Below are 17,624 nucleotides of genomic sequence, written 5' to 3'. Positions count from 1 at the left end.
AAGGGTGAGCAATATTCAAGCTGAGAGTGCACATGACTCTTATAAATTATAGCTAACTGCTCGTCAGTGAAGAAGTTACGGACTCTGTTTAATAATTCAAGTTTCTTTGAGGCGGTTTTAGCAAGTGATCTAACATGAGAGGTCCAGCTGAGGGCATTATTGAGACGCCGAGAATTGCAATACTTTTGGCAATGGGAATATTAGTAGCACTGAAGGTAATATACGAATCTGGCAATATCTGTCTGTTAGTAAATTGTATACATTTAGTTTTACTAGCATTAAATGAGACAAGGTTGTTTTGTCCCCATTCACTGATCGTAGATAGGTCTTGATTAATGGAGATGGCTGTACTGGGTTGAGAGGAAGGGATATTACAGTAGACTTTGTAAATGGGTGTCTGAGTGTGAATGATGTATGTAGTGTTGAGTCATCAGCATATGAGTGGATGGGATTGTGAGTGACAGATAAGAGATCATTAATATGAACCAGGAACAGAGTTGGCGTGTATCGGTACACGGCTAGCACTAAATATCGTGCCACCACTAGCACCAATAAAATATTATGTATCGTCGCACTGCTGGCCACCAATTTAATGTAGCCGTTATGGAGTAGCAGTTGACTACATATTAAGTGTTCTGCTGTATAGTATAACTAGACCACCGTGTTGGATCGACGACACTGTCTATAGTACACGTCAGCTACTCGCCGTCACTGCCCGACACTTCCCACCAAAGGTCCTCTGCCACGAGAAGGTGGAAGCTGGTCTGTTATTAAGTGGTAGCGTAAGGTGACAGAAATGAGCAGATTAAATCTCTCTTTATTGGGCACAGAATAATATAACTGCGACCCGAGAGATATGTAAGAGCGATACAACCTCCCTTTAAAACTGTAAAACGGCCTCTGACGCTGTATGTTCACCGTGCCGACTAGGGCGCGGTGCTTAGGTCAGCTAAAAAGTGAGGTGCTGTGCATTTACATATACTCTGGGCTTATGCAAAAAGTAGATATAAATGACAACTCTACTAGCACATTATACACCTCTATTAAATGGTATTAAGTACATTCACATATACCAACATAATAAATGGTTCCCCAGGACTTTACACTTATGCACTATTCATATATCTTTTCACTTCTCCTAACCTTCTTTTTATAATTGAAACAGGGTGGCACTTGTGGTCTGCCAATCCACCTTCTTCTATACCACAGCTAACAGCGAAATGATATTTGGTTGTTCATCATTCACACTTCATTACACACTGTTAATTATGACTAAACAGTTTTAAAAATTATTATGTAAAATGTATGATACTACAACTTCATATGGAAAAAGATGTTGACACCAGAACATCGCTCGGCCACACCATTGACGTCCTCGTCGACATTGTTGTCCTAACTACCGTGTAGCCTAACCAGAGTGTAGGGTAGCTAACTATTCAGGAACATCCACTTGCAATCCGCGAGTACAGACACGTGGTATCAGTGGGTTCCTTAATTGGCGCCTTAAATAGTAGCCTAAACCACAAACACAGGACAAGACCACAATAAGTAGACCAACGCCAGGACCAAAATAGGAAGGAGAAAGGTATGAAGGAAGATAGGACAGTACATAAGGCTCTAAATCAGTCCTGTTCAGGTGGGAGAGGAAGGTAAGCTCCTTTAATACATGAGACAGCCTGTTCACATTCAAGGAAGTAACATTGAATGAAGGTAAAAAGGGTCGTAACTGGGATGAGAAGTTCACTGTCAAAGCTAGATGATGCTTGCTAGGCAGAACTGCTATCTCTTTACTGTGTAACTCACAAAAATCAGGTGCAACATAGTACCCCTTTACTGTAAGGAATTGATTCTGTGAGGCACAAATCACAGTTACATCCTCTGTCTCAGGAAAGTAAAAGTACTGTTTCGCATAAATATGAACATGGAAAACTGACTTCAACTGAATGGGTTGGAAGGTGCAACGTTGCAGAGCAGAGGAAGTATTTGTGTCCAACAAGGCCCTCTTACACTCCTCTACCTTTAATGGTACGAAGACAAAATGGAAAGCAGGACATACATGGAGATCAAGAAATGAGGCCTTGCACTTCTCAGATTCATCCACAGTCGTTTCTGCTACATATTTCTTGTCATCTGAGACAACTAGCACCTCTGGACCCCCTTCAATAACAACAAGTGTATTATTAGCAGTAGCAAAAGAGAAGGAAATGAACCGCCATGCCTGGTATGTTACAGCATTCCTCATAGGTACCAAAATCAGGATGTCTTCATGGGTCAACTGGGCCTCTAACAATGGGTAATAATATTCCAGTTGACTCAGATCAAAGAGTGGCATAAGTCCATGCTTCCACATAGCTATATCAAGTGCATTGGTTAGTATATTAGTAGGCAGCAATAAAGCATTAACCCTGTTCAAACTTGCATCGATTAAGCCGTCCACCATATTGGTTGCTAGCTTCTCCAAAGCAGTGGTTGACTCGTCGAGAGCATGTAAGTACTCAGCGAATAACACCAAGTTAGCTAGGGTTGGTAGGTTAATTTGGATGTTGTTCACAAGCTCTACTAGATGGTTGGTAGTCCTAATTATCTCGTTAGCTTTGTTAGTGAACTCATCTAACTGTTTATACACATGCATGATTAATCTATTATTGGCTTTAGTGGCCAGTGTCAAGTCATGCATCTGTCTACCCAATTGCACTACATCCTTATCTAATGCCGTACCAGAGAGTTGTTGAGACAGGATTCCTAGAAAATCCACAAGTCCTCTCTTAGTACGTGCATGGACATGCTTGGAAAGATCAGAGTGTACGTTAGGTAAAGCTACATGCAAGTTAGTGAGCCTGTCGGTGAGCCTGTCTATATGCCTAGTCTGAAGCTCAACAATTCCATGCAATCTTCGTTCCAAAGCTTCAGTGTCAGAGTTTGTCAATCGTGGGTTTCGATTAAACGTCTTTCCCACTTCCAACAGTTGCTGTCTGAGATTCGACAAGCCCTTGGAGACCTTGACAATATCTGGCGTTTGGAGATAGCCTTCCATTGGATAGTAGACGCATACTGCATCTTCCACTACCACGACTTCTCCAAGTGGGCTCTTCAGTGCTCCTGGCATTAACGCAGTCGTGTCCGTGTCCGACGTTTTTCCATAGGTCCACCCCAAGCAACGCACGAGGAGTATGAGCCACAGCCACATTTTTTTCTGCAAGAGAAGATACTCCCTTAATCACTCTTGTTGTGTGATCGTAGCTTGCTGCGATACTCTTGGTTAGGGACAGGTACGGACGACGACATAGACTGCGACGAAGACAGAGGGGACAACACATCAGACGCAGGGTTAGTTACTTGACTTACTAGTTTGATCCTGAGTTCCATTAGCTTCATCCTTTATTCTATAAGTATTTCCACGTACTCGTTCCACAACGGTATATGGTCCGCGGAACTTAGGTCTGAGCTTGGAAATTCTCTCAGGGTTGTGGATCATGACCTTCTGGCCTGCCTGTAACGTCTTTTCTTGACTACCTTTGTGTTGTTTCGCCATCATCTCCGCTCTTGAGGCTTTTAATCTTTTCCGTACTTCACTGTGTATACGTTGGAATTTCAGCAACTGTACCTTTGCGTAGTCTTCTTCGTTGTATACTGGAGTAGGAGGTCCAGCCAACAAATCGTAGGGTAACACTTTCTCTTCTCCATAAAGGATATAATGAGGAGACTTCCCAGTTGATGAATTTTCTGAGGAGTTGATGGTCGCCGCTACATGTGGTAACCAGTCTTCCCAGTTATCCTCCTGATTTGAGGTTATAACTGGTCTCAAGACTTCCAGTATCTTCCTGTTTGTTCTCTCCACCAGGCCATTGCTCTTAGGACTGTAAGGCGTTACAAAAACTTGCTTTACTCCATACATACGACAGATTTCTTGTAAAACCTGGTTACGAAATTCACTGCCATTATCGCTGAGCAATACCTTAGGTGTAGAGTATGGACAAATCACTGAAGTCCCAAAAGCGTGCGCCACCTCCTCTGAAGTTTTCGTCTGTAAAGGTGCTGAAACAGTGAATCGTGAGAAATGGTCCACTGCCACCAGTACATAACTTGAACCTTGACGACTTCTCGGCAACGCTAAGAGATCAATGGAGACTGTATCCCAGGGTTTTTCCGGTAGAGGATACTCTAAGATGGGAGTCGGAAGTCCCGTCGTTCCTCGTATTTCCGCGCATTTGACACATTGACTGACGTGGGCTTCTATGTCCTTCCTCATGGTCGGCCAATAGTATTTCTTTCTCGCCTCACGTATGCATCTATCGCGACCGGGATGACCCGCTTGAGGTACGTCATGAACTAACTGTAGCATGGCTTGCTGTAAGGTAGCAGGAACAACCAACTGATATGCAGTGTCCTTCCCTGGGGGTTGCTTGTACAAAAGACCCTGTTGAAGATGGAAGTGAGTCATTGGTACTGGGAGTTCAGGTAGACAAGTCTCGTCACCAGACTCCAAGGCATAGATGACTTGAGACCACATCGCATCATTATGTTGTTCCGCTTTTACCGTGTCTGAGGAATACTCAGCAAGAGCAACATCCTCGGCTATGGTAGCAGCAATGTTTCTACTCAACGCGTCGGCTACAACATTTTGACGGCCTGGTAAATATCTGACCTCTGGATCAAACTCCATTACCTTGCCAAACCAACGCGCAACCTTACCGTGCAAGTTTTTTCCTTTAAACAAGTCGCGTATGGGTGCATGGTCAGTTAAAACAATTATCCGGTAGCCAAAGATAATATCCCGGAAATGTCCTAACGCCCACACGACTGCTAATGTCTCCAAATGTGTCGTCGAATAGTTCTTCTCTGGGGGTCTTAATGCCCTACTAGCATACGCTATGGTATGTGTCTTTCCTTGCTCATCCTTCTGCTGTAACACCGCTCCCAGACCCAGACCTGAGGCGTCTGTGCACAGATAGAAAGGTTGAGTATAATCAGGAAACACTAATACGGGTGCTTCTGACATGGCTTGTTTGAGCTCGTTGAAGCTTTTCTCTTCCGAGGGTCCCCATTTCCATGCAGCGTCCTTCTTAAGTAGCGTTGTTAAAGGTTATGCTATGATGGCATACCTGTGGACAAAACTCCTATAAAAGCCAGTGAGGCCTAGGAACGATCTTATCTGATCCTTGTTCTGTGGTGTAGGAAAATTTAACATTGGCCTTACCTTGTCCGGCACAGTCTTGATGCCATTACCATCAACTAGGTGTCCTATCACACTTGGATAGCTTAATTTTCAGACCTGCGGATCTCAAGGTTTCCATCACTCGTTTTAACTTGTTAAAATGGCTGTTAACATTGTTACTCACGATGATTAGGTCATCTAGATACACTAAGACGTCTTGCCCTAACATCTCGCCAAACAATTGGTTTATCATCTGCTGAAATGTTAAAGGAGCATTACTCAGTCCAAAAGGCATCTGGAGAAATTCAAAGTGCCCACGGTGAGTGCTAAAAGCAGTAATGGGACGCGACTCTTCGGTCAGCTCCACCTGCCAATACGCTAGATCCTTCTTAGGCACTAGAAAGAGTGGTGCTCAAGGCAAGGAGGAAGGCTGGATAACGTCATCACGAAGCATCCTTTCAACTTCCTCATCCACTGCTTTCCTTTGGCTGTGCGGTAGACGGTATGCGGGCACATAAACTGGATTTGTACCAGGGCACAAACCAATATGATGCTTCACCCTATCCGTCCCATCCAGCGCTTTTCCTGGAAGTGCTACTACGTCAGAATTTCCTTAGCCAGACGTACGGGTTCCGACTGAGTCCTTGCTTGAGATGTAACTACAGGAGAGATCACTGGCACGTCGTCGACTTCCTTTATGGGGGCACCATAGCACATCAAGTCACCTATATAACAACCATCTCTGAGCTTAACTGCGCCACCACTCATATTTGCGATGAAGAGGGGCGTCTTCTGGTCTTGGCCAACTAGTCAGAGTCGATTCCAGCGACAATGCCTTATGTTTCACAGTCTCAGTTAAGCATGCTACATCAGTTCCCACCGACACGTCAGGTACTCAGACAGGAATTTTACAGACAGTTCGACTGGGTAAGTGGTGATTACCACTCACTATAGCCCTGACTTTCTTCCAGTCCATACCCTCTGCTTCGTGTGCATCCGGGGACTCCCTTGATGCTTCACTTGTCGGGGTCACAACTGGTTGGACGGCTCCTGATTGGATGCCAGTTCCAGTTCGTGTTGCTGTGGGATTAAGGCCTACAAACTCTTTCCCATTAAAGGAAATGGAATGTCTTTGAGAGTGTATTACTATATCATACTCCTCCATGATTTCAAAGCCTAACAGCCCATTAGCTGGCAGAGGAAAATCCTCAACCACATAAAACGTAGCACGTAACACAGGAGATCGTTTATCTGCCCTCAATGTCAACGGCACCTGGCTTACAATCTTCATTCTACTCCCTGTCACACCTGTCAACATACTCAGGTGGTGATAATGTCCAGTTTGTTAGAGGCATTTGACTTTTAAGTCTTTCCAACGCTTTACTAGAAATAATGTTTGTATATGACCCTGTATCTACGATCAGGGACAGTTGGCCTTTCCCTATGATCCAAGGAATAGATAATAAGTCCACCTTAGTAATAGCTGCCACACACGCATCGGTGGATTGTACTATTTTAATTACTTTTGTGCGCGGCCCTGAGCTTCCCCCGAACTAGCTGGGTTCCCTAGTTTCTTCCTCTTTTCAATGACAAAGGGGCAACAGTCCGTTTCATGAGGACAATGCCCATGTATGACACACCATCTTTTCACCTCTGGCTTAACAACCTTGGTCCTTTGCTGTGGAGAACTAGTAGCTGTATCTCTCCAGCCCGAAGTTTGCAAGGCTTTGCTAGCTTCTGCATAGCATATGCCTGCCTTCGCCAAAGCCTGACTTTCAGTACAGTTAGGATGCTGCTGTACTATATCAGTAGCCAGATTAGGTACAGGTATCTGCCACAAAGGAGGAGGGTTAGTCTGACCTTGCACGCCCATATTGTTAGTCATGCCCCAGGTATTTGGATAAGGGCCCTGGGTTTGCATGCCAATATTAGTATTCATGCCCCATTGATTAGGATTCTGGGTTTGCATGTCAATATTAGTATTCATGCCCCATTGATTAGGATTCTGGGTTCGCATGCCAATACCATCTGTGTTTATACCCCATGCACTTGAATAAGGAACAGAAAATAAATTCTGTCCAAAACCTTGTGGTGTACTGAAAACATCTGAAGTATACACAGGTATGTGAGTGGTTGTAGTACTATCAATAATGACTGGATTTTGCATATCCTGAGTGACCAAAGGTACTGTTGTAGTCTCAACTTCCACAGTCTCCTCACTAGGATTACCCTCATTAGCAAGACTAGTGGCCATTTTGGATCTAACTGATTTCTGGGACTGCTGAATAAGTATGACCAGAACGCAAATGCAATACGTTCAAATCCTCATCCTGTCCTTCAGAAATATCCTCATCACCTTGATCCTCAATATGTCCTTCACTCATTTAATATGTCTGAGCACTTTTATTTGATGTATCAACTCGCTCATAAAATGCTGAGTCTAGTGGGGTTAATCTCTATTTCCCTAATTCTACGTTCCCACTTTTCACTGTATCCATCCAACCTTGTCAGTAATATTCCCCTCCCAGTTACAGGAAGATAAACTGACATAAAAAAAGGATAGTTATGGTAAGTGACAGAGAACGGGACACATATAAAATACAGAAAGTATATTTATTTCAAGGGAATTCTGAGAAACCTTTATTTCCACTCATCAACTAACTAACGTGTGTTGATTCAAGTGTGTGTGTGTGTGGATTTAATGCATGGACACTACCTAGATATGAAAGTCCAGGATGATGTTCCACATTCCACGTTCCACACTCCACCAGACTCCTCCAACCATACACGACAGCCCGCTCGCTGTGGGAGTTAGCAAGCGAGTGGTTCGCCCTGCATCACGCCAGGCCCGCCGCTTTCGGTCTCCCTCGGCTCGTCTCGGCCGTGCCCGTCTCTGGAGTTGCTAGTAGTCGCTAGCTGACCCACTCCTCACCGCACTGGCTTGAACTCCCCTTATCTCGCCTCTCACACACGAGAGCGAGATTCTTGCCAGTTTGCGTTTGAAGATGGAGATATCTCGCACACCACAGGGCGAGATAACTGCCAGTTTGTGCTTAAGATAGGAATCTTGCACTGGCAGAATAATGGGAGGAATTAATATGCACCACTCCAGTTTATCTGCTCCACTTAACTCACTGGTAATTAGTCCCCTTACAACAGTAGAGTAAGATTTTCTGTTTCACCTTCAGGAACGAGCGATTGCAAGGGTTACTGGTTCACAGCATAAAGCCCTTTAGCACGTATCGTATCCCAGCACTGAGCACCAATTTAATATATCGGTACACGGCTAGCACTAAATATCTTGCCACCGCTAGCACCAATAAAATATTATGTATCGTCGCACTGCTGGCCACCAATTTAATGTAGCCGTTATGGAGTGGCAGTTGACTACATATTAAGTGTTCTGCTGTATAGTATAACTAGACCACCGTGTTGGATCGACGACACTGTCTGTAGTACACGTCAGCTACTCGCCGTCACTGCCCGACACTTCCCACCAAAGGTCCTCTGCCACGAGAAGGTGGAAGCTGGTCTGTTATTAAGTGGTAGCGTAAGGTGACAGAAATGAGCAGATTAAATCTCTCTTTATTGGGCACAGAATAATATAACTGCGACCCGAGAGATATGTAAGAGCGATACAACCTCCCTTTAAGACTGTAAAACGGCCTCTGACGCTGTATGCTCACCGTGCCGACTAGGGCGCAGTGCATTTACATATACTCTGGGCTTATGCAAAAAGTAGATATAAATGACAACTCTACTAGCACATTATACACCTCTATTAAATGGTATTAAGTACATTCACATATACCAACATAATAAATGGTTCCCCAGGACTTTACACTTACGCACTATTCATATATCTTTTCACTTCTCCTAACCTTCTTTTTATAACTGAAACAGGGTGGCACTTGTGGTCTGCCAATCCACCTTCTTCTATACCACAGCTAACAGCGAAATGATATTTGGTTGTTCATCATTCACACTTCATTACACACTGTTAATTATGACTAAACAGTTTTAAAAATTATTATGTAAAATGTATGATACTACAACTTCATATGGAAAAAGATGTTGACACCAGAACAGGCGCTAGAACTGATCCCTGCGGCACGCCGGCATTAACTGAGTGGAAATTGGAATATACATCATCTGCTTTTACTCCTTTCCTTTGCCCCCCCAAAACCAAGCCCGTTGTAGTCGTGGGGGGGCTCAGGGGTCTGGGGCTGGGACCTGATGGTGGAGGTGGTTTCCCTATGCCCTTCTTCCCCCCTATACCCTGCTTCCTCCTATACCCTGCTTCCCCCACCCTTGGGTCCCAGTCCTTGGCCCTACTAATTTTGCTTGGTCCTTTTTCTTCTCTTTTCTTCTTTTATTTTCTTTCTTCTCACCTTCCTAAGGTGTGAGAGCCGTGCTGATGGGATGCAAGGCTGTCTCTTTTATGTCAGTCGCAAACGGCCTCAGGGAACCATGGGTACGGTAGCCCTTGTTTCTTTCACCCTTACTCTTGACTCGGGCTCTCAGGAGTGGACTAGTTAATTCCCGCATGAATAATTAGGCTCACCATGGCCAATAATGAAATTATAAAAAAAAACCCAAGGAGCAACGGGAGATGCTCCTCCAAAACCTTCTCCCGGTCAGGCAGATCCCCTTCCCCCTACTTTTCCGCCTCTTTCTTCCTCTTCCTATCCTTCTGTTTCTTCTTCTCCCCCCCCTCTCCTTCCCCCTCCCCTCTTTCCAAACCCTCCAACAATAACATCAATTTTTGGTCGCCAGACATGGCCAAAATTTTTCAACATTGAACCTACAACAAATGACCTCACCCTCCATCTCTCTCTCCTTCAACAAATAGGTCCCGACGTCACTTTCACATCACGACCAAATGGAGACCGCCTCTTGACTGTTAAAACTGCTGCACAGGCTGAGAAGGTGAGGTCGCTCACCTATCCCTCTGGCCATCCCATCTCAGCAACTCCAGATCTCCAATTAAACTCTAGTACTGGAACTGTTCTCATTCCCTCATACATAACAATTGGAGATCGTAACTTCTCAGAATGTTCCGCAGACATCCAAGCAATCTTGTCTGCACAACAACTACCAGTAATATCTGTTCAGTGCTACACACTTCCCCCCCAGGGGCGCCGCAAGTACTCCGCCAACATTGCCAAAATAATCTTTAAAGACCGCGATTTACCTGCCTCTCTCATCATTGGTGGTACACGACTTGCAGTCAAAGAATATACGCCTCGTCCTCGACAGTGCTCTTCTTGTTGGCGCTACGGCCACCCAGCTAAATACTGCAGGTCAGAGGCAGTGTGCCCAACCTGCGGCCAACCCGGCCACACCTCCTTAACCTGCATAGCAGAGAACCAAGTCTGCCCGAACTGCCAAGGCTCTCATGCTGCCTCGTCCTGGAACTGTCCAGTATACATTTTTGAATCGGAAGTCGCAAGGATTCGCTGGAAAGAAGGTCTCTCCCTCCGCGCAGCCCGTCAACGTGCCCGTGATTTAGGATTCTCCTCCCGTGTTACCTATGTTCGAGTGGCCCGGCCTATTTCCACTACCTCTGCCATCTCTCAGTCCTACCATACTACAACCACGACACACTCTAACTGCTTTTCTACCATCACCTTATCTGACACACCTGTCCCCTTGGTATCTCCAGCCACCAGCTCCTCTACTATCTCAACCTCTTTTCCTGTCCCTACTCATACCTCCTCTTCACCTACCCCTCTGACTGTCACTATTGTCTCCTCTCCATCTGTCTCTACTCTCCCCTCTTCCACCTCCCCTTCTCCCTCCTCTTGTTCTGCCTCCTACTCTCAGGCCCCTTCAGTTTCTCTTTCCAACTCTTTCTCTGTCTTACGCTCTTCCACTCCTACCTCCTCCTTGTCACTTCCGTTGTCCACTCCCCTCTCTTCCCCCCATCGCCCTTCCAGTTCTGCTGCTCCACCCCGCTCATCCTCTTCCCAACACCAACAGTTACTTCCTCTGCCACAGCATGATGCCCGCCGTCTGCCTGCCTCTGGCAAACGTGGGCTGCCTCCCACCACATCGGATACCAAGGGTACCACAAAACCCACACACTCTCCCCCAACTCGTAAAATGCGAATTACTCGTCCTTCGCCCTCCGTGACACCAACAACAAAGATCCCTGTCTCAACCCAACGATCAGCTAGTTTCAACCCTATCCGGACTCCTCAAACCACTCCACAACCAGTTCCAGCTCCCCTGTCAACACCACAGATGACACAATCAACAGGTGCCGAGAGTGAAACTCTCTCAGATATTATGGAATACTTAGCAACTCCTTTACAAGAACCACTGAGTCCCCCAATAATACGTCATACAGCAGAAGTCCATTCAGCTCCTTCCGATCTTCCTCCCACTCCCATCCCTCCTTCCCCTTCTGCCCCTCTTTCATGTTCTAATCCCTCTCCTTTATCCCTCCCTATGCCACCAGGCTATAGCGACTGTCCTACTCATTCACCTCTTCCACACTCTGCTCCTATTCCTACCATTGAACCAACCCGGTGATGTGTGATACCCGTCCAACATAAATTCGTTTTTTACTATATTTTATTCTTTGTAAATTTTTTTTTGTAACCTTTTACTTTTCTTTGATTTAACTTTTAGTTCTTTTATTTTACTTTTTAGTGTTATAAAATTTTAATAAGTCTCTTTTACAATGGAACATACGAAGTTTCATGGCTCACCGTAATGATCTATGTTATCTACTTTCAATTCACCATCCTTCAATAGTCTGTTTACAAGAACTCCGTTTGTCTTCCCCACCAGTACCCATACCTGACTATTGTTTCTTGTTTTCTCCTGCTTCTCTTCCTGTTTCCGCCATTTTAGTTCATAACACAGTCCCATTAGAATATCTATTGCTTCACACCACTGTTCCATGTCATTTTATTCGTGTTTTTCTCGAACAGTGGATTACGATAGTGTCTGTATATTTCTCTCCCTCCCAACCTATTGATTTCCCAGCTTTAACCCTTTTATTATCACAATTACCCACTCCAATTTTATTAATGGGAGATTTTAACTGTCGCCACGCTTTGTGGGGCGATGATGTTACAAATTTTGCGTGGCCGCCACCTTGAATCTTTTATTTTTAATAACGATTTATCCATACTGAATACGGGAACTTATACACATTTTGACTCTAGAACTCACACTTTTTCCTGTCTTGATCTCTCCCTATGCTCCCCTTCTCTTTCCCTAGATTTCCATTGGTCTGTTCTTTCAGGCGTTTTATATAGCGACCACTTTCCTATCAAACTTACTCTTACCACATATCGTCCTGTACTCAGACCCCCTCGGTGGTGTTTCCCGAAAGCTGACTGGCCGTCATTTACTTCTCTGACTGTTCCTACTGTACCTCCTTCATTCTCTATTTTAGATATGCTCACTTATTTTAATGAATTAATTCTTAGTGCAGCTTTGACCGCAATCCCTAGGTCGTCCCGTCCTTTTACTTCTAAGTGTGTACCTTGGTGGGATTCAGACTGTACTGTAGCACTCCGTGTTAAACGTGCACGTTGGAAGAGTTACCTACGCAAACGCAACACTGCGGATGAACAGAATGCATTTCTGCTGTTTAAAAAGGCCCGTGCCCGTCTTCGAAAGATTGTTAAACAGGCTAAACGCCGTAGCTGGAGGTCATACGTTTCCACCATTACTACCAATACACCCATTGCATCCGTCTGGAAACGTATACGCAAAATAGCGGGTAAGCATCTTCCTATGCCCTCCCCTGTCCTACACTTAGATGGAGAGTCAGTAGCAGATGCTCATCTAGTTGCTAATGACTTAGGTCGTCACTTCAGTAATGTTAGTAGCGGCTCTCATCTCTCACCTGAAGTTCATACCCTTAAAGCTGCTACTGAATGTACGCCTGTTGTCTTCAAGCTGTCGTCTAGTCAGTCATATAATGTGCCATTCACACTCCATGAATTGACCTCTGCCCTTCGTCTGTGTAAGAACACTTGCGAGGGTCCTGATGGCATATACTATAATATGCTCCGTCACCTTTCCCCTCAGGCCATGGCCTTATTAATAACTATTTATAATCGTATCTGGACAGAGGGTGTTCTTCCCACCTCATTTCGTGATGCTGTCATTCTCCCATTTCTTAAACCGGGAAAGCAAGGCCATGTCCCTCAAGATTATCGCCCCATTGCTCTTACTAGCTGTCTTTGCAAATTGTTTGAGCGTATGATAAATCATCGCCTTATGTGGCTCCTAGAATCCAAGCAACTTTTGTCTTCTTCACAATTTGGTTTTCGAAAAGCTCGCGGCACCTTAACTCCCCTCCTAAATCTTGAGACTTATATCCGTTCAGCCTTTGCCACTCGACAATCTGTTATCGCAGTGTTCTTCGACCTTGAGAAAGCTTATGACACAGCCTGGCGCTACCATATTTTAAGCACAGTTCGCTCTTGTGGTATTGATGGTAACCTTGGTGTCTTTTTAAAGAATTTTCTATCAACTCGTTTCTTTAGAGTCCGTGTCCAACATACCTATTCAGACTCATTTCCACAATACGAAGGTGTTCCCCAAGGCAGTGTTCTTAGCACTACTCTATTTTTATTAGCAATTAATGGGATTGTTTCTTGTCTCCCAGTTGGTGTCCGTTCTTCTTTGTATGTTGATGATTTTGCAATATATGCCTCAAATCCTGACATCTCTGCCCTTGGTGCTCTTATTCAACGTGCAGTTTCCGCTGCCTCAGAATGGGCCACTTCTCATGGCTTTCGGTTCTCTCCTCTTAAGTCTCATGCTATTACTTTTAATCGTTCTCATCATATTCCTCAACCACCTCTTTTTCTTTATGGCTCTCCTCTCCCGTACAAAACCTCCGCTTCCTTCTTGGCCTTCTTTTCGATTCCCGTCTTACTTGGAAGGATCATATTACCTCCTTGAAAACCTCAGCCTTGCAACGCCTCCGTCTCTTGCAAACTTTGTCTCATGTGTCGTGGGGTGCTGATCGAGCTACTCTCCTTCGCCTCCATATTGTTCTCGTTCTCTCCAAACTTGACTATGCTTGCCAAGTCTATTCTTCTGCTTCAGACACCGTCCTCCAACAACTTGATTCTGTACATCATCACGGTTTGCGTCTGGCTCTTGGTGCCTTTAAGTCCTCCCCAGTTGAGAGTCTGTTTGCTGAATCAGGAGTTCCATCACTCTTCCGTCGTCGCGCTCTTCTTTCTCTTCGTACCTATGCTAAGTTGCACTGTTTTCATCATACCCCTTCTCTACTTCCTCCCAGTCCTGACCCAGGCATATTTTCCACTCCTAGGACCAAGCCACCATTTGCAGTTCGAACCCGTACTCTTCTCTCGCGCTCCTCTCTTACTGTTAGTAATGTTTTTCCTTTCCGCACTTGTCTTTTTCCTCCATGGTTACTTCCTCGACCCCACATTTGTTCTTCCATTTTCCCTTATTCTAAGTCCAATTCTCCTCCTTTCATTCTTCGTTCTCGGTTTTCAGACCATCTCTCCCAACATTCCTCTGCAGTCCCTATATACACTGATGGTTCAAAAACTCCTGCTGGCGTTGGATTTGCGATACTCTTTCCTGACACTCTTTATCATTTTAGCCTTCCTACCTATGCAAGTGTTCTAACAGCAGAATTATATGCCCTCTTGTTTGCGTTGCGGTATATTTGTCATGCCTCTTCTTCCTCATTTGTGATATTCTCTGATTCATATAGTGCTCTATTCCTTCTTCAGTCACCTTCGGCTTCTCACCCTCTGGTTCTTCGTATCTTGGAATGGTTGTTCCGTATCTCCTCCCGTCGTAAAACAGTCCAGTTCTGTTGGGTCCCAGGACATGTGGGCATCGCAGGCAATGAACGTGCTGATCAGTTGGCTCGCATGGCAGTTAGCAGGGATGTCTCTCCTTCCTTCCTCATTCCAGTCTCTGATCTTCCTGCTCTGTCATCCTTCCTTCAGCACCGGTGGCAGTCTTGTTGGGACTCTATCACTAATAGCAAACTACGTGTTGTTAAACCGTTTATTTCTCCTTGGTTGACCCCTTGCCACCGTAATAGGAGGTGGGAGACGGCTTTAGCTCGCCTCAGAATCGGTCATACACGACTTACCCACTCTTATTTGATGTCTGGTGATCGCCCTCCCCTTTGTACTCGTTGCAATACCATTCTTTCTATACGCCATATTTTCCTTGATTGTCCACTTTACACACTACAGCGACGTATTGCATTTCCATTTTTGTCTCACCTCCAACGTCCCCCCCTTCTTGCAGACTTTCTCCGAGAGTCATCGTATTTTTCCCCTCCATAATATCATGTCCTTCCTTACCTCTATTGGTCTTCTTTCCGACATCTAATTCCGTTCCTTATTTCAATAGCCCCATCTGTGATATGATATACTCCTTCCATTGACCTATTTCTTCTGGTCCACCCAACGTACACAACTTGTAGCCGATGATCCGGCTTTGTGCTGGATTTTGGCCCTAGGTTCTTATTGTTCTTCTTCTTCTTCCTTTCCTTTGATGAATAAAATCATGTGTAATGAGTGTAACAAAGTCTGAACATAATCCTGAAGGAGTAACAAGGCCTCACAATGTGTCGTCACGTTTAGGGTTCCGAAATACTAAAGTAAAATTTCAACCAATATACCCAGAGTTGATTAGATTAGGTAGCTATTGCTAACTTTTTAACAAATTTTGGCTTTCAAACTAACGAAGCAAACTTTTAATTATGCTTCCATCCATCATCCATTCCAATCCACTTTTGACTCATCAGGAACGTAGGAGGTCGGGGAGCTCAGTCTCGACATTTATGACGAGGGTGACCACCCTCACTAAACACTTGTGCCAGTATGTGATCAGTTAGCTCTAACCTCCCCTCCAATATAAATCCATTATAGCTCTATCCTGTTCGAGCGTCTTAACCCCCTAAAATGAACAGGAGCAGTCGAGTTATATGGTTACTAACCAACACAATGAATGGCTTCCTGGTTTACACGAAACCATTTGGTTTGTCACAGAGTGTTGAGTCACCCGAAGGCAGCTCTACATAGAGTGAGCCAAGGGTTGGAGCTCCTCATCTACCACTCAAAAATTTTAATCCCTCTAATTAACACTAGTTAGTTTATCAAGATCTCCTTAGATACTGACGCGTCTGGTGTTCATCACAAATGGAATACTGTTAACCCACTTGATTGTTATTAACTATGTAAGAAATAAATGAAAATCGCTTAATTAACCCCTTCACTAAGAAGACTCCTTTATGTTATTTTTCCTACAATAGGCATTTTACTCAGATGAGGATAGTTCCTATTGCTAAAGATTGGTAACAAACATATCTAATCCTTCTAAAAAAAAAAAAAAAAGCAGAAAGATAAAATTGTATGGAGATAGCAAGAATATAAGGGCTACCTACAAAAAATACATATGCCAAGAAAGAAATTCCGACATATTCCTGTTGAGCTCTTCAGTCTATTCGAGGCAAAGTATTTCAAAAGATCAGACTTGCAAATTGGCAAAAACAACCATTGCGTTGTTGTGCAGCAGATTTGCATTTTACAAAAGACCAACAGAGACTTCTAGCTGAAGTGGTGGTCACGAGAGAAGCCTTGTTAGACTGTCTGTGGTGTGGTAGTGCGGTTGATGGCGATGGAGTGTATAGAAGTATATACGTGTTGGGTGGGAGCGAGGTGAAGTAGTGAGATATCTGTGTGTGTGTGTGTGTGTGTGTGTGTGTGTGAGAGAGAGAGAGAGAGAGAGAGAGAGAGAGAGAGAGAGAGAGAGAGAGATAGGTATATAGAAGGGCTGTATGTGTGGGTGTTTGGGTTTTAAAGAGGGAAGGAGTGTCCTTTGTGTTTATTATATTATGTAGAATAAGTATTATGTATGCGTGTTGCAAGGGAGAGTGAGGTGTGTGTGTGTGTGTGTGTGTGTGTGTGTGTGTGTGTGTGTGTGTGTGTGTGTGTGTGTGTGTGTGTGTCGAATAATGAAACTCATCACCATGCATTTGTGCTATTAATTCGTGCCTTTGAAGGTCTAACAATTCATTTAATAACGAAAAAGAAGTATTCGGCATCCGAATGTTTTTTCGCCCGCTAGAATATGCTTTTGGCCAAGTCCAAGATCTTGGCCATGGCTTTATATCCAGAAGGTTTCATGTTGAAAGATCAAACCGTTCATGAGATGTAATGGTGTTAAATTCGGGCGATAAAAACTAGGTGACCTTTGGCAGCCATTTTGGTGATCCTGACCTTGACCCCCTAGTGCCCATTTTCTATCTCGGCCAAGATTTTTGCCATATCTTAATACCTTGAAGGTTTCATGTTCATAGCTCAAGCCGTTGATGAAAAATGACGAGAACAGATACACACACACACACACCGCTCGCTGGTGCAGTGGTAACGTTCCCGCTTGCCAACTGGTGGACGGGAGTTCGCGCCTCGCTCAGGTTGCGAAAAGTTTCACTGAC

Source organism: Coenobita brevimanus, chromosome 74, assembly GCF_032717465.1.
Source record: "Coenobita brevimanus isolate Jiangsu-jjx chromosome 74, ASM3271746v2, whole genome shotgun sequence".
Lineage (NCBI taxonomy): Eukaryota > Metazoa > Arthropoda > Malacostraca > Decapoda > Coenobitidae > Coenobita > Coenobita brevimanus.
This window is presented reverse-complemented; position numbering follows the sequence as displayed.